Source organism: Mustela putorius, unplaced genomic scaffold, assembly GCF_011764305.1.
Source record: "Mustela putorius furo isolate JIRA1106 unplaced genomic scaffold, ASM1176430v1.1 tig00537248_pilon_pilon_pilon, whole genome shotgun sequence".
Lineage (NCBI taxonomy): Eukaryota > Metazoa > Chordata > Mammalia > Carnivora > Mustelidae > Mustela > Mustela putorius.
This window is the reverse complement of record NW_025422387.1, coordinates 2,782,801-2,795,000: the sequence shown is the minus strand read 5'-3', so window position 1 is coordinate 2,795,000 and position 12,200 is coordinate 2,782,801. Positions and strand designations below refer to the sequence as shown.

General features: G+C 47.3%; 5 non-coding genes across 5 annotated transcripts; 1 reads left to right on the top strand and 4 right to left on the bottom strand.

The window, feature by feature from the left end:
• Nucleotides 1–6,265: 6,265 nt before the first annotated feature.
• On the bottom strand, nt 6,266–6,337 carry TRNAA-UGC. The gene has a single exon. It is a non-coding gene; the product is annotated as a tRNA-Ala (tRNA).
• A 2,329-nt stretch (nt 6,338–8,666) lies between these two features.
• TRNAD-GUC lies at nt 8,667–8,738 on the bottom strand. Its single transcript has one exon. It is a non-coding gene; the product is annotated as a tRNA-Asp (tRNA).
• Nucleotides 8,739–9,243: 505 nt separating this feature from the next.
• Nucleotides 9,244–9,316, bottom strand: TRNAF-GAA. Its single transcript has one exon. It is a non-coding gene; the product is annotated as a tRNA-Phe (tRNA).
• Nucleotides 9,317–10,983: 1,667 nt separating this feature from the next.
• TRNAD-GUC lies at nt 10,984–11,055 on the bottom strand. Its single transcript has one exon. It is a non-coding gene; the product is annotated as a tRNA-Asp (tRNA).
• Nucleotides 11,056–11,300: 245 nt separating this feature from the next.
• On the top strand, nt 11,301–11,372 carry TRNAA-UGC. The gene has a single exon. It is a non-coding gene; the product is annotated as a tRNA-Ala (tRNA).
• The last annotated feature ends 828 nt before the right edge of the window (nt 11,373–12,200 follow it).

Below are 12,200 nucleotides of genomic sequence, written 5' to 3'. Positions count from 1 at the left end.
GTCGTCCGGAGAGAAAACTAGTGCCCCCCCCTTCCCCAAATCATCTCAAAGCCCCTCCCGATAGGTTTACCTGTCAAGGATGGGCTGTAGACTGAATCGGCTGAGTAAGGGGCCGCCGTCCTCGGAGCCCGCGCGGAGGGATCAGCGCGTCAGTTGAGTGCTACGCCTACGGACGTGGCCGGCGCTCGATCTCGGGGGCGGAGGCACGGGGGAGGGGAGGGAAAGGGCCCTCGGAAAGAGCGAAAACCCGGCGCGGAGTCCTTAGGGCGCCCGGAGCGGGCTGTCCCCGCCGGACCCCCGACGCCCCCTCCCCTGGGCCGCAACGGTCCTCGCGGCTCTCGAGACCCGCCCTGGACGGAGAGGGGTCTGGCGTCGCGCGCCCTTCGCCCCTCTGCGAGCTCAGGGGTCTTCACGCCGGGGCACGCTCCGACTCCGTCCCCTCCCCCACTCCCACCCCGGGCTGTGGCGACCCGCCCATGCCCCCCCTCCCCCGCGCGGGCGCGCGGACAGGACGGATGACTAGACAGATCAGGGCTTGGGGGTGGGCCAGCCCTGGGCCCCCCAGTCCGCGCTCGGGGCAGAGCGCCCCTGGGGTGGACCGGGGGCGGTCCCTAAGCCCAGGTCTGAAAAGGGGAGCAGAAACCCCATCTGCTGGAGGCGCCGCCAACCGAACTTTCTAGATTGTTCCTTGGCCTTCCTGTTCCATCTGCGCCACTTGGGTTGGGAAGGCTGTGCTTGACTGCAACACGGAGGCTCCCATCTTCCCAAGTGTCGGTCCTCGGGGGAGCTCAGAGGTGCACCCTAAATACGCCTGAGGCTTTAAACACCCTAATTAAATGCCAGCTTTGTGCATCTGTGGTTGAGGGGAGAAAAAAAACACCTTAATATCCCAAATAGAAAACTTCATTCTAGGGCAAAGTGCAATGTGGAAAGAAAAAGAGTAGAAGATTGCCAGCCAGATCTTTCTCGTTTTGTGATTTCTAGGTGTCCTTTCTCCAGCGTATTTTTTAATAAGTGTTTTAAAGATTTATGAATATGAAAAAATATATGTGTATGAATATGGTGAAAAACAAGAGGCTTTTGGAAGCTTACAGTGAAAAGTTTCCCTCACATGCTCAGTTTCCCAGCCACTGCCCCTTCTGGACTCTTCTAGAAATATCCCCCATTTCTACAATATAGAGAGGAGAAAGATATTTTAATTTCCGTACTCAAAGCTTTCAAAAAAAAAAAATAAGAAAAGAAAAGAAAAATTGCTTTAAAAATGTTCTGTCAGGGGTGCCTGGGTGGCTCAGTGGGTTGGGCTCTGCCTTCAGCTCAGGTCAGGATCTTAGGGTCGGGGGATAGAGCCCTGTGTCAGGACTCTGGGCTCAGCGGGGAGCCTGCTTCCCACCCCACCCCCCACCTCTCTGCCCACTTGTGATCTCTGTCTGTCAAATAAATAAATAAAATATATTTTTTAAAGTGTTCTGGCATTTAAAAAGGATTCATTCCTGTTTTAAATTATGAACGTTGTAGTATTTCAACTTTCCTAAAATGTGCATCAAAATGAAATTGTGTTTTCTTTTTTGACCTATGTATGTAGGTATTTTGGAAAGAGGCCTGAGGAAGTTTCAAAATAGACTTTAATCTGTGCAAATTTTAACATTTTTTCAAAGAGAGTGAATTGTTACTGGAAAATTAAAATGAATAGTAAAGACAAAATGTCGTGTGTGTGGTTTTTTTTTTTTTTTTTTTTCAGGTTAGCAGGAGACCCCGGTAACTTCCAATCCAGGCTTTTATGAAGGTTATTTCTAGAACGTTTTAAAGGAACAAAACATGGGGGGTTCTTATAGGGGTATTTCCTCCCAGATTTTGGGCAGAAGTTTCAGAGAACCAAAATGCCCAGGTTCTTTCTAAGGTGACCAGGCTTAGCTTCATACCACACCCTGCTCGCTTTTGGCTGTGGCTTTTGCTGACAGCCTCGTGATTCATGTTGTTTAAAGGCTGAGTCACGAGCTTTGTGACATAGCTTTTTCCAGAGTACAAAAGGTACAGAGAAAAACAGGCCTGATTTCAGAGGCAGGGGAGGGAGAGGAGGAAGAAAAAAGGCTCAGAGGGTGGGAAGTGGGTCCCAAGTGAGTTATCTCCAAGGAGAAAACAACATTCTTAGGAACACTGGTGTTGTCTCTAGCAGGAAAAAAAAAAATGCTCTGAAACACCCCTGCATTCCTTAAGCCCAACAGGGGTGTGTGAGAGCAAATAGAAGTAAACATTTGTGCAAGGGCACTGGGGTGCCAGGGAGGGGAAGAGAAAGTGAGACAAATGGCTGGTGTTTCCCTAGATTCTCAACCAGGAGTGACGTGGGCCCTCAGTGGACATTTGACCATGTCTGGAGACCATTTTTGGTTGTCCCAACGGTAGTGTTAGCAGGGAGGAGGAAGTGCCACCGGCCACCGGCATTTGGTAATAGAGGCCCTGGAGATGCTGCTGCAGGTCCCCCAGGACACAATCACCCAGTCCCACCTGTCAGTAACACCAAGGAGGTTGAGCAACCCTGCCCTACAGGGGAATTTTGTTGTCCTCATTACAACTGTTTTTCTGTTTGCCGAGAAGACCTCCCAAAACCTACATGTCCCACTTGGACCCAGGAATTGGATATCAACTCACGTCCCTGAAACCTAAAATCCCCTGACCTAGAATGTAATGTGCTAGAATGTGCGAGATCCAGGGTGAGTCACTGGATCCATTTTCAGTTCCTTCCACCCACAGATCCGGCCTTTGCAAGTGCCCCAGAAGAGATTGCTTCAGAGGGCCACCAATGCAAAAGCGACAGAGGCCCAGTAACACGGTGGGATTGGCGGGCAGGGTTGAACACGTGATGGGCTGAGCTCACAAAGGGCCTGGGCGTTGGGCTGCTGTAGGGCGGGGCGAGGGGGCTGTTGCCGATGATCCGGTCCCTGTTTATCGACCTGCCTGCCTTCCCCGCAGGATTCGGTTCCATTGGAGGTCGCGACCATATCTGGAACTTAACTCAGCGTCATGAGAAAGTCCAAGGGCACCAGAATCAGCAAACATTCCCCGCCCCCAAGAGAAAGAGTGAAACCAAGAGCTGGCTGGGAAACGTGTGCCTTGCTTTGTCATTGGTTATATAACCATAAAAGGTAGTCAAAGTTTTGTGCAGTTTAGGGGGGAAGAAAAGCTCGAGGGACTCTGTCTTTTCGCTGTTTACATGAATACATTTGCATTGTGCGCTCCGTGTTAAAAATAACCAGTTTCATTCCCCACCAGGCAGGAAATCAGCCTGTAGCTTCAGTCCTCAGATTTGCCTGCTTTAGGAAGATTGAGAAGTTAGTCTACAGGAGATTTGTTTTGTCCTTAATTCGTTGTTTTTAAGCTCTGGCAAAACAGACACATGACAAAATTTACCATCTTAACCATTTTTAAGCAGACAGTTCCTTGTGTTAGGTGTACTGTGGGAACGGAAATAATTTTCCCTTTACCCTCTGAGTTCTTAGCTGAGACCCTGTAATGAGAGATTAACGAGAGAGAGAGAGGGAAAAAAAAAAAACACCCAGAAGTTTATTAACGTGTATATTTCATGTATACATAGGAGATACCCAGGGGAAATGAATAATTCAGAGGTGGTTTTAGAATTTAGGCATAAATACTATCTTATAGGGAAGGAAAAGGGGAATTTAGGCCTCTCAGTGGGGAGTCCATGGTTTTTAGGAAAAATGAATAGAAGAGATGGGAGGTAGGATAGTTTGTGACAGTTCAGCGTCTTACTGATGTGGGAAACTAAGGCAGAAGAAAAATTACTAAATTTCCTTACTACCTGCAGCCCAATGACAAGTCCTTGAAGCAGGCAGTGTCTTTCCTTTAGGGACTCAGCTGCCTTGATGCTGATACTTTGCTAAGGGGAAGGGCAAAAGATAGTCCAGGCCCAAACCACCTTCTCCCCTGCTCCAAACCTCAGCCCAGGATCCTGTAAGTCTAGTTTAACATATAAAAATTCCTTTAGAAATTTCCTTTATCTCTAAACCCCCAAGATACATGTTGGCCGTCACCCCCCAAGCATATGGGCCACCGATATACATCTGAAGGGTCTCATGAGTAAGGTTTCATTACACAGCATGAAATGACTTTTTCTCCAGGTTCCTGGTAACCTTCTTAGAGACTTAATTCCTAACCCCCTCCCAACTGGAAAGTATACAATGGGCCATTCTTCGTGACCCCATGGTAGCTCTTTCTACCCACGGGTCCTGTCCCCATGCTTTAATAAAATCACCCTTTTCTGCCACAAACAGCCAGGAATTCTTTCTTGACGATCAGCTTCGAACCCTAACGTCTTTCCTACAGCATTACTTGGTTGGTGAGGCGCTGCGGAGGCGGCCGCGGGGGGCGGGGGGGGGGTCTACAACCAATGAGCCTGCTAGAAGGATCTGCATTGAGGATACAAGGAGTGTTCACGAACAGCCTCTCTCCCATCGGCTATTTTTCAAGTGACTTTAGCTAAAAAAAAAAAAAAAAAAAAAAAAATCCCTGGGGGGTGTCTGGGTGGCTCAGTTAGGTAAGGGTCTGTCTTTGGCTCAGGTCATGATCCTAGGGTCCTGGCACTGAGCCCCACATCGGGCTCCCTGCTCAGTGGGGAGTCTGCTTCTCCCTATCCCACTGCTGCTCCCCCTGCTTGTGCTCTCTTGCTCACACAGTCTCTCAAATGAATTAATCTTTAAAAATAAGTAAATAAAAATAAAATAATAATAATAATAATAATAATAATAATAATAAAGCTCCCTGGGGCACCTGGCTCAGTCTTTGGGCATCCAACTCCTGACCTTGGCTCAGGCTGTGATCTTGGCATTGAGGGATTGAGCCCCGCAACGGGCTCTGCAATCATCCTGGAGTCAGCTTGAGATCCTCTCTCTCTCTCTCCCTTCCTTTCTCCCTCTCAAATAAATAAAATATATTTTTAAAAAATATATATATTCTTAAAAAGTTCCCCATGCCCCCTTCCGAACCAGCACCTGGCATCCACTAATCTACATTCTGTCTCTCTGAATTTGACTACTCCAGCAATGTTATATAATGAACTTTGTTTTTTTAAGTGTAAAATAAAATGTAATAGTTGAAAATGACTTATTTCTCAAAGATTCACTACAACGTTTCTAGGCAGCTACATTCCCCAACAAGCCTCATGGTATTTTTTTTTCCTTGTCAGTGTGTTATTAGATATATTTAATTATATGGTACCAAGTAAAAACAGAAGCCTATAATTGGTTTCGTGTTAGGCCTGATTAACTTTAGAAATTACCTCAACATTTTGTTCCCTTAAAACCTTGTTGACATTTGGAGAGAAATAGCCTTCACAGAAGCTCCTTAGCTATCATCCACCCGCCATCCACCCAACTGGTAAGTCATCTTACAAATTTTGGTTTCATCTTAAAAGTGAACCCTTTATCAAGAGTCACGTCCGGCCAGATCTAAGACGAGAAGCTTTTATGCTTTATTTATTTACTTATTGTTTTTATGCTTTAAACTATGAGGTTAAGTCACACGAGAGACCCGATTTGATGGGTGATAAATTCATTATTACTGTAAAGAACTGAACCCGCAGAATGCAACAGGATCCCTTCTTTCGGTAAAAACATCTTTGATCTTTAATGATCAAAAAAATACAGATCGCGTATAAATAAAAACATGAACAGTATGTGCATCAAAGCCATTCATTCATTCATTCACTCACTCACTCACTCATTCAATTTGTGACCTGTTGCTGATGGACGAAGCAGGAAGCAAAATCCTGCCTGCCGGGAATGCTGGCTTCCTTTCTGGTCACTCCCAGACTGGCTGGTTATTAATAGCACAAACAAAGAGCAAGGGCCAACACAGTCAGATCTTCCATATTTGTCCTCTGATGGCGAGACTCAGTCACCAGTGCTGGGAGCCTTGAACTGCAGTCAGAGTGCCAGGAAAAGGACCCTGACCTCCCCAGTTGATCTTTCTCACTGGATCTCTCGGGTTTTAGTCATCAGATGATTTTTGCCTTTTTGTTTTTCCGCTAACAGCTCCCCTAAGCCTCTTCCAACAAAAGTACATCAGGAGTGTTATGGGTTTCAGAAAGGTAGGGTCATGCCTATCTTGAAAATCCCACCCCCCAAGTAGTGACTGGAGTTGTAATAATCACATATAGGGCGCTTTAATGATGAAGAACGGGGGCAGAAAATAAGAATCAGGAAACAAAAGACAAAACAGGAAAAAAAAAAAAAAAGAAAGAAAGAAAACATAGTGGAGATGCCGGGGATCGAACCCGGGGCCTCATACATGCAAAGCATGCGCTCTACCACTGAGCTACATCCCCCTCCCCTCCTGCCAAGCTTTCTGAAATTCTCTGCTATACTCTATTCTTAAGATTTTCTTCCCCCTTGTTTTTCTAAGTTAAAATTTTATACACTTAAATATGTGTTTGGGTTTAGCATAAGCAAACCAAAATAAATCTTCCGAAATAGATCTTTTCTATATAGCCTTGCGGCTGAAATTCTAGCGGATATCAGGACTAAGGAACAAAAAGAAATTGACCTATATTTGATTGTCGCTCGTCACAGAAAAGAAGGGATGGGAAATGAGTTTCTTTCCAATAAATAAGGGTGTTGCCCTGATTGCACCTCCATCCAGAAGTGTCTGGTTCCGGGACCTTTAAAACCATTCCAGGGTGAAATAAATGATGGGGGCTAACGACAGCCCTCGTGGTGATGAGCACTGGGTGATATATGGGAGTGTTGAATCACTAACTATATTGTACACTGAAACTAATATAACACTGCATGTTAACTATATTGGAATTAGAAAACTTAATTTAAAAAAGTATCCCAATCTTCAGTGAGTTTGAGGTTTGCAGACCTCCCCCCTCTCAGAGAACTTTTCTAATATAAAAATAAGCAAATTAAAAAGAAACAGATGCAGCATCAAATTCATGGCTTTGAGGGAGGAATTGCTTTGCATAGCCCACTGAAAAGAACCATTTTTAACTGTCACTTAGCACAGCTGTGCAGAGTGCTTATGAAGCACCCCAGGGGAGAGAATATGTTGCTGTTGTGTCCTCCAAGTCCCCAGGGGGCCCCTCGGGGTGAAGGAACTGCTGAAGGCGAGGAGAGGGCAGAAAACGGCGGCTTCACCTCTTTCCACTGGCGCTGGAGCTTTCTGGGCAAGAAACAAGTCACTTACTCCGATGGGGAAAACACACTCTGCCACCTCTGTGATTTCATATTCTCACCTCTCTGGGCCTCATCCATAAAAAGGGGATCTGATTGGTTCCTCCTCCCCAGGGTGTGGGTGGCCATTGAACAGCTATGCCTGAAACGTTTAGAACAGCGCCTGCTACAAGGTCTGGCCCGCCTGTGGGTTCTCAGGATGACAAATGATACTGTTATTATGTATCATTATTATCATTATCATATCATTATTATTATATCATTATGTATCAATATATTATGTATATTACTGTTATTATGTATGAACTCCAGTGGAGAGACACCTTGGCCCCGCACAGGGGAATGTCACCATAGGTGATATTTTGGACGTGGTTTGGGAACCAGCTAAGGGACGGTGTTCGGTCCAGAAGGTGCCCCTGTTTTCTATCTTGCCACACTACTCTGCTCAAAACAAACCTGACTGTGTTTCCTCTCTGCATAAAACCCTAAAGTCGAATTCAGACTCTTTAGTCTGGGCAGTAAGGCTCTCTGACCCACTCCTCCGACCTCACCCCTTCTTCTCTCCCCCTTCGGTGCACACACCTGCCTCCTTGCTGTTCCACAAACACGCACCCTCCTTTGCACCTCAGAACCTTTGCACCTGCCCTTTCCTCTGCCAGCAGAGCAGAGCAGAGCAGGGGTGCTCCCCAGATCTTCTGGTGAGTGGCTCCTTCTCATTGTCTAAGTCTTCAGCAGGACCTTCCTGGACACCTCACTAATGGGGTCTGCCCATTCCACACACTCCCTAGTATGCCCTCCTACTTGTTTTGTTTTTACAGCACTTATCACTTTGGGAGACTTTTTATAGCATTTGTTTATTGTCTGTGTCGTAAACTCAGTAAGGCAGGATCTGGGCCACTCTGGTTCCTGCCGCAGCCCCAGTGCCTAGAACAGGGCCTGACACTGAACACGTTTTCAGTAAATATTTGCAGAATGAATGTGTGTGGGGGGGTGACCCCAGACAAACAAATGAAAGACTAGGAGCCTGGGAAGGCTGACAGCTACTCAGGAAGGAGTCCACAACGGCACTGACCCCGACCTCCTGTGTCAAGTCCATAAACTTTTTTTTAAGGGCCAGCCTGGGTCCTGGGTAAGATCCAAGAGGATGGAACTCTCTGGGGGCAGAAGGAGCATGCCTTGGCCTTGAAAGGCGGCAGTCCTTTCTGGGGACAGCACCGACCAAACCGAGCACTTCACAGACGCGCTGAGGGCACGCGGGAGATGGAAATACCGCCGCAGCGCGAGAACTTTGTCTTCTCATCACCGTGTGACCCTGGGCTGGACCGTGAGTGTAACCAGGTCCTCAGTGGGCGCCCGCCAGACCGAATCCCGCCGCTTATTAGTTGATTTTCCTCGAGTAAGGACATTTCCGCACATGTGGAAGAATTTGATTCTTTCGGGAGAGAAACGGAAGGGGTAGAAAAAAAGGTAGTCCGCAGCCTCCCCGTCGGGGAATCGAACCCCGGTCTCCCGCGTGACAGGCGGGGATACTCACCACTATACTAACGAGGACAGGCGTTGCTGTGAGCTCTTCAGGTGCCCTTTTAAAGGCACATACAAGTTCCGCCGAGCATCAACCCCCACCAAAGGGCTTTATATTTTATTCTTTTTTTTCTTCAAAACAGAAGAACAAAAGTCCCCTTCGATTCAGCTCCGTCTTAGAGAAGCTGTTCCCTGCTACGTCCTTGATTCGGTCGGGAGAATTCAGGGAGCAGAAATTAATAAACAGGAAGCCAAAATTAACGAGCAGACATCAGCAAACACGTAACACAGATTAATACGCGCTTAAGAAATAAGAGAAAAAAAAAATTCAGGAAAAGCACAGCCTTGTTGAAATTTCTCAGATTGCAAGGAAGTTTCCCTCCGCTCTGTCGACCGGTGGCTGCCACTCGGAGCTTTTTTAAATAAACCGAAACCGGTTTAATGATTGGAAAGAATTAACTTCGTCTCTTCGTGTGTTGTATTTTTTAAGCTCCCTTTCATGCGTGAGTGGAGGAAGAAAAAAAAAAACCAGAGCTGCCGAAACCCGGGATCGAACCAGGGACCTTTAGATCTTCAGTCTAACGCTCTCCCAACTGAGCTATTTCGGCTGCTGGCTCTCACGTTCTACTCCGCTCCTCCTGGTCGTACCGCCGGCCCTGGGTCGTCCACCTGGGGATCGATGCCGGGAGTGCAGGACAAGCAGGGACCCACGCCGCCAGGTTCGCAGATACCTACTCCTTCCTTCAAGCTCACCGCCTCCGAGACGACCTCCCCGATCTCGCCTCCCGGCAGGACCCCCAGCCCCTTACTGCTTGCTGTTAGCTTACATATTGTTTTTCCTTGTCCATTCTCTGTCTCCCCAGCTAAAATGACAGATCCCTGAGGGTCAATTCTGTATCCTTCAAGGTCTAGAACAGTGCCTGCCTGCTACGTAGTATGTGCTTAATAAATATCCGTTGAATTAATGAACAAGTGAATGGATGAATGAGCAGTACCTGACTCAGAACCCCACTTTCTCAAGCCCCCTTCTGCCCTTGGGTGCAACTCCCCAAGCAGCCTAAGGTGGGACAGGGATGCTGACCAGCCAAGGTGTGTGTAGGACGCTTTGTCCAGATTGTGACTTTCCTTGGGGCAGTGAGTGACTCAGATCCTAGCACCACCGCCATACCTGTGGCACTCGCTCAGCTTCTAGGCATGAGGAAATCAACAGGTTGGCGTCCAGGTTTGGCGTTTTCTGCTTTGGGAAATGGAAGGGGAGTGAAGTCTGGAAGAGGATGTGGAGTGGGGAGTCTTCATGATGCGAAGTCATTTAATAAGTGTTCGGTAAGCACCTAATGACCTTCTTGCCCAGTCACAAACACACTAACCAGATAATCAGCATAATAACAGTGCTAAGAAGCGAAAGAAACCAAAGTTGTTTGTATATAGGCCTTTCCTTTTGTGTCCTTTCCCTAAAGGCAAAATTTCATGCATGGGATTATTAAGTTCGATGGTGGAATTCACAGCTTTCCGAATGGGCTGAAGCCATTTACACTCCCACCCGCCCCTTCCAATCCTTTCTTCCCCAAACAAGTCTTGATCTTTTTAAAAACGTGATTATTTAAAAAAAAAATTGGGGGTGAAATGCACACAACATAAAGTTAACCATTTCCAAGAAAAAGAATTCCGTGGCGTTTAAGTACATGGACAATTCTGTGCAACCCCCATCTCTGTAGTTCTTTAAAAACCATTTAAGTATATCACTTTGGTAAAAATCGCATAAGGAAGGACGGAAACAAGAGAAAAAGGAAAGGAGCGAGGAAGGAAAGAAAGGTGGAGAGCGAGGGAGGGAGAAAAATAAAATTCAAACAGAACAAATATGTGCAGAAGGGGAAGGTGAGCGCGGTTCCCACCTGTGCCAGTCCTTCCTTCCAGAGACGCCCAGTGTCCCGAGTAGACCGTGACGGGTGCAACCTTGGGCAAGTTTCGAGCTGCTCTGTGCCCGCACTTCCTCACCTGCCTAACCTGACCACGCAGCCCCTGTCGGCATCACAGGAGCGCACACCTGTAAAACGTCTAGCCACACCCCCGAGGCGTAGTAAGAACTGTATAATAACTGGTTATTATCATTACTCTGATACCCACCAGAATTAGAAGTAATGACACACTCGCAACATACACATATTTTATACCTACGAGGGAAGCTGTTGAGCTCGCGGCTTGGCACAGCAAGCTCCTATAACTTACAGGGAGTGCCAGGAAAACCTCGGTTTCACTGTTAAAACGATTCCACTGCCTCCCCGTCGGGGAATCGAACCCCGGTCTCCCGCGTGACAGGCGGGGATACTCACCACTATACTAACGAGGATAAGCCCGGGCGAGGTTTCTCTGGGTCAATTCATATAGAAAGAGCGCTGTCTGGCAGCCGCGCCTGTTCGCCCTGGTACGGGTTTTTACGGGTTTTTACGGCCCCTGGCTGGGGCGCTTCACCCCGCATAAAGAGGCCTCTCGGAATCGATGAGACACTGAACATCCGGGAAAGAAGAAACGCGCAAAAGGGATGAGAATGCGGCTTCTGATATTCTCGGTCCCAGGAGCGGCGCCTCGTGGCCAGGGGATGTAGCTCAGTGGTAGAGCGCATGCTTTGCATGTATGAGGCCCCGGGTTCAATCCCCGGCATCTCCACTTTTTTTTTTTTTTTTTGGCTTGAAAAATCTGTCGCACCACGGGAAGACAAAGCAGGGAGAGGGACCCAGATGCTACCAATTAGTGGGTCTGAGAAATAAGCTCCCTCGGCAGGGCAGCCCTAGGAAACGTCCCCGGCCTTGTCCCATATGTGGATGCTGGGATAACTCCCTCCCGCTCGGAGATTCCTCTTGAAGAGCCACAGTTGGGCCCAGGAATCTGCATTTCTACATCCTAGTTATTCGAGCCATCAGGCAGATTTCTTTTTTCTTTTGTCCTTTAAATTTCAGTTAACATACAGTGCAATATTGGTTTCAGAAGCAGAATTCAGTGATTCGTCACTTACATTAAACATCCAACGCTCACCCTAAGGGGTGCCCTCCTTAATGCCCACCCCCTGTACCCACCCACCTCCCTCCATCAACCCCGTTTGTTCTCTATTGTTAAGAGTCTCTTGTGGCTTGTTTCCTTCTCTCCTTCTGCACCCCCTTCCCATATGTTCATCTGCTTCCCTTCTTAAATTTCACATGAATGAGATCATATGGTATTTGTCTTCCTCTGACTTATTTCACTTATAATACACTCTAGCTCCATCCATGTTGTTGCAAATGGCAAGGTTTCATTCTTTTTGCTGGCTGAGTCACATTCCGTGGCACGCGTCTGCGTCTTCTTTATCCATTCCTCAGTCGGCACACACCTGGGCTCTCTGCACAGTTTGTTGATAATCTGCTATGAAAATTTGGGGTGCATATATCCCTTCCAGTCTGTATTTTTGTATCCTTTGGGTAAATACCTAGTAGGCGATTGCTGGATGGTGGGGTAGTTCTA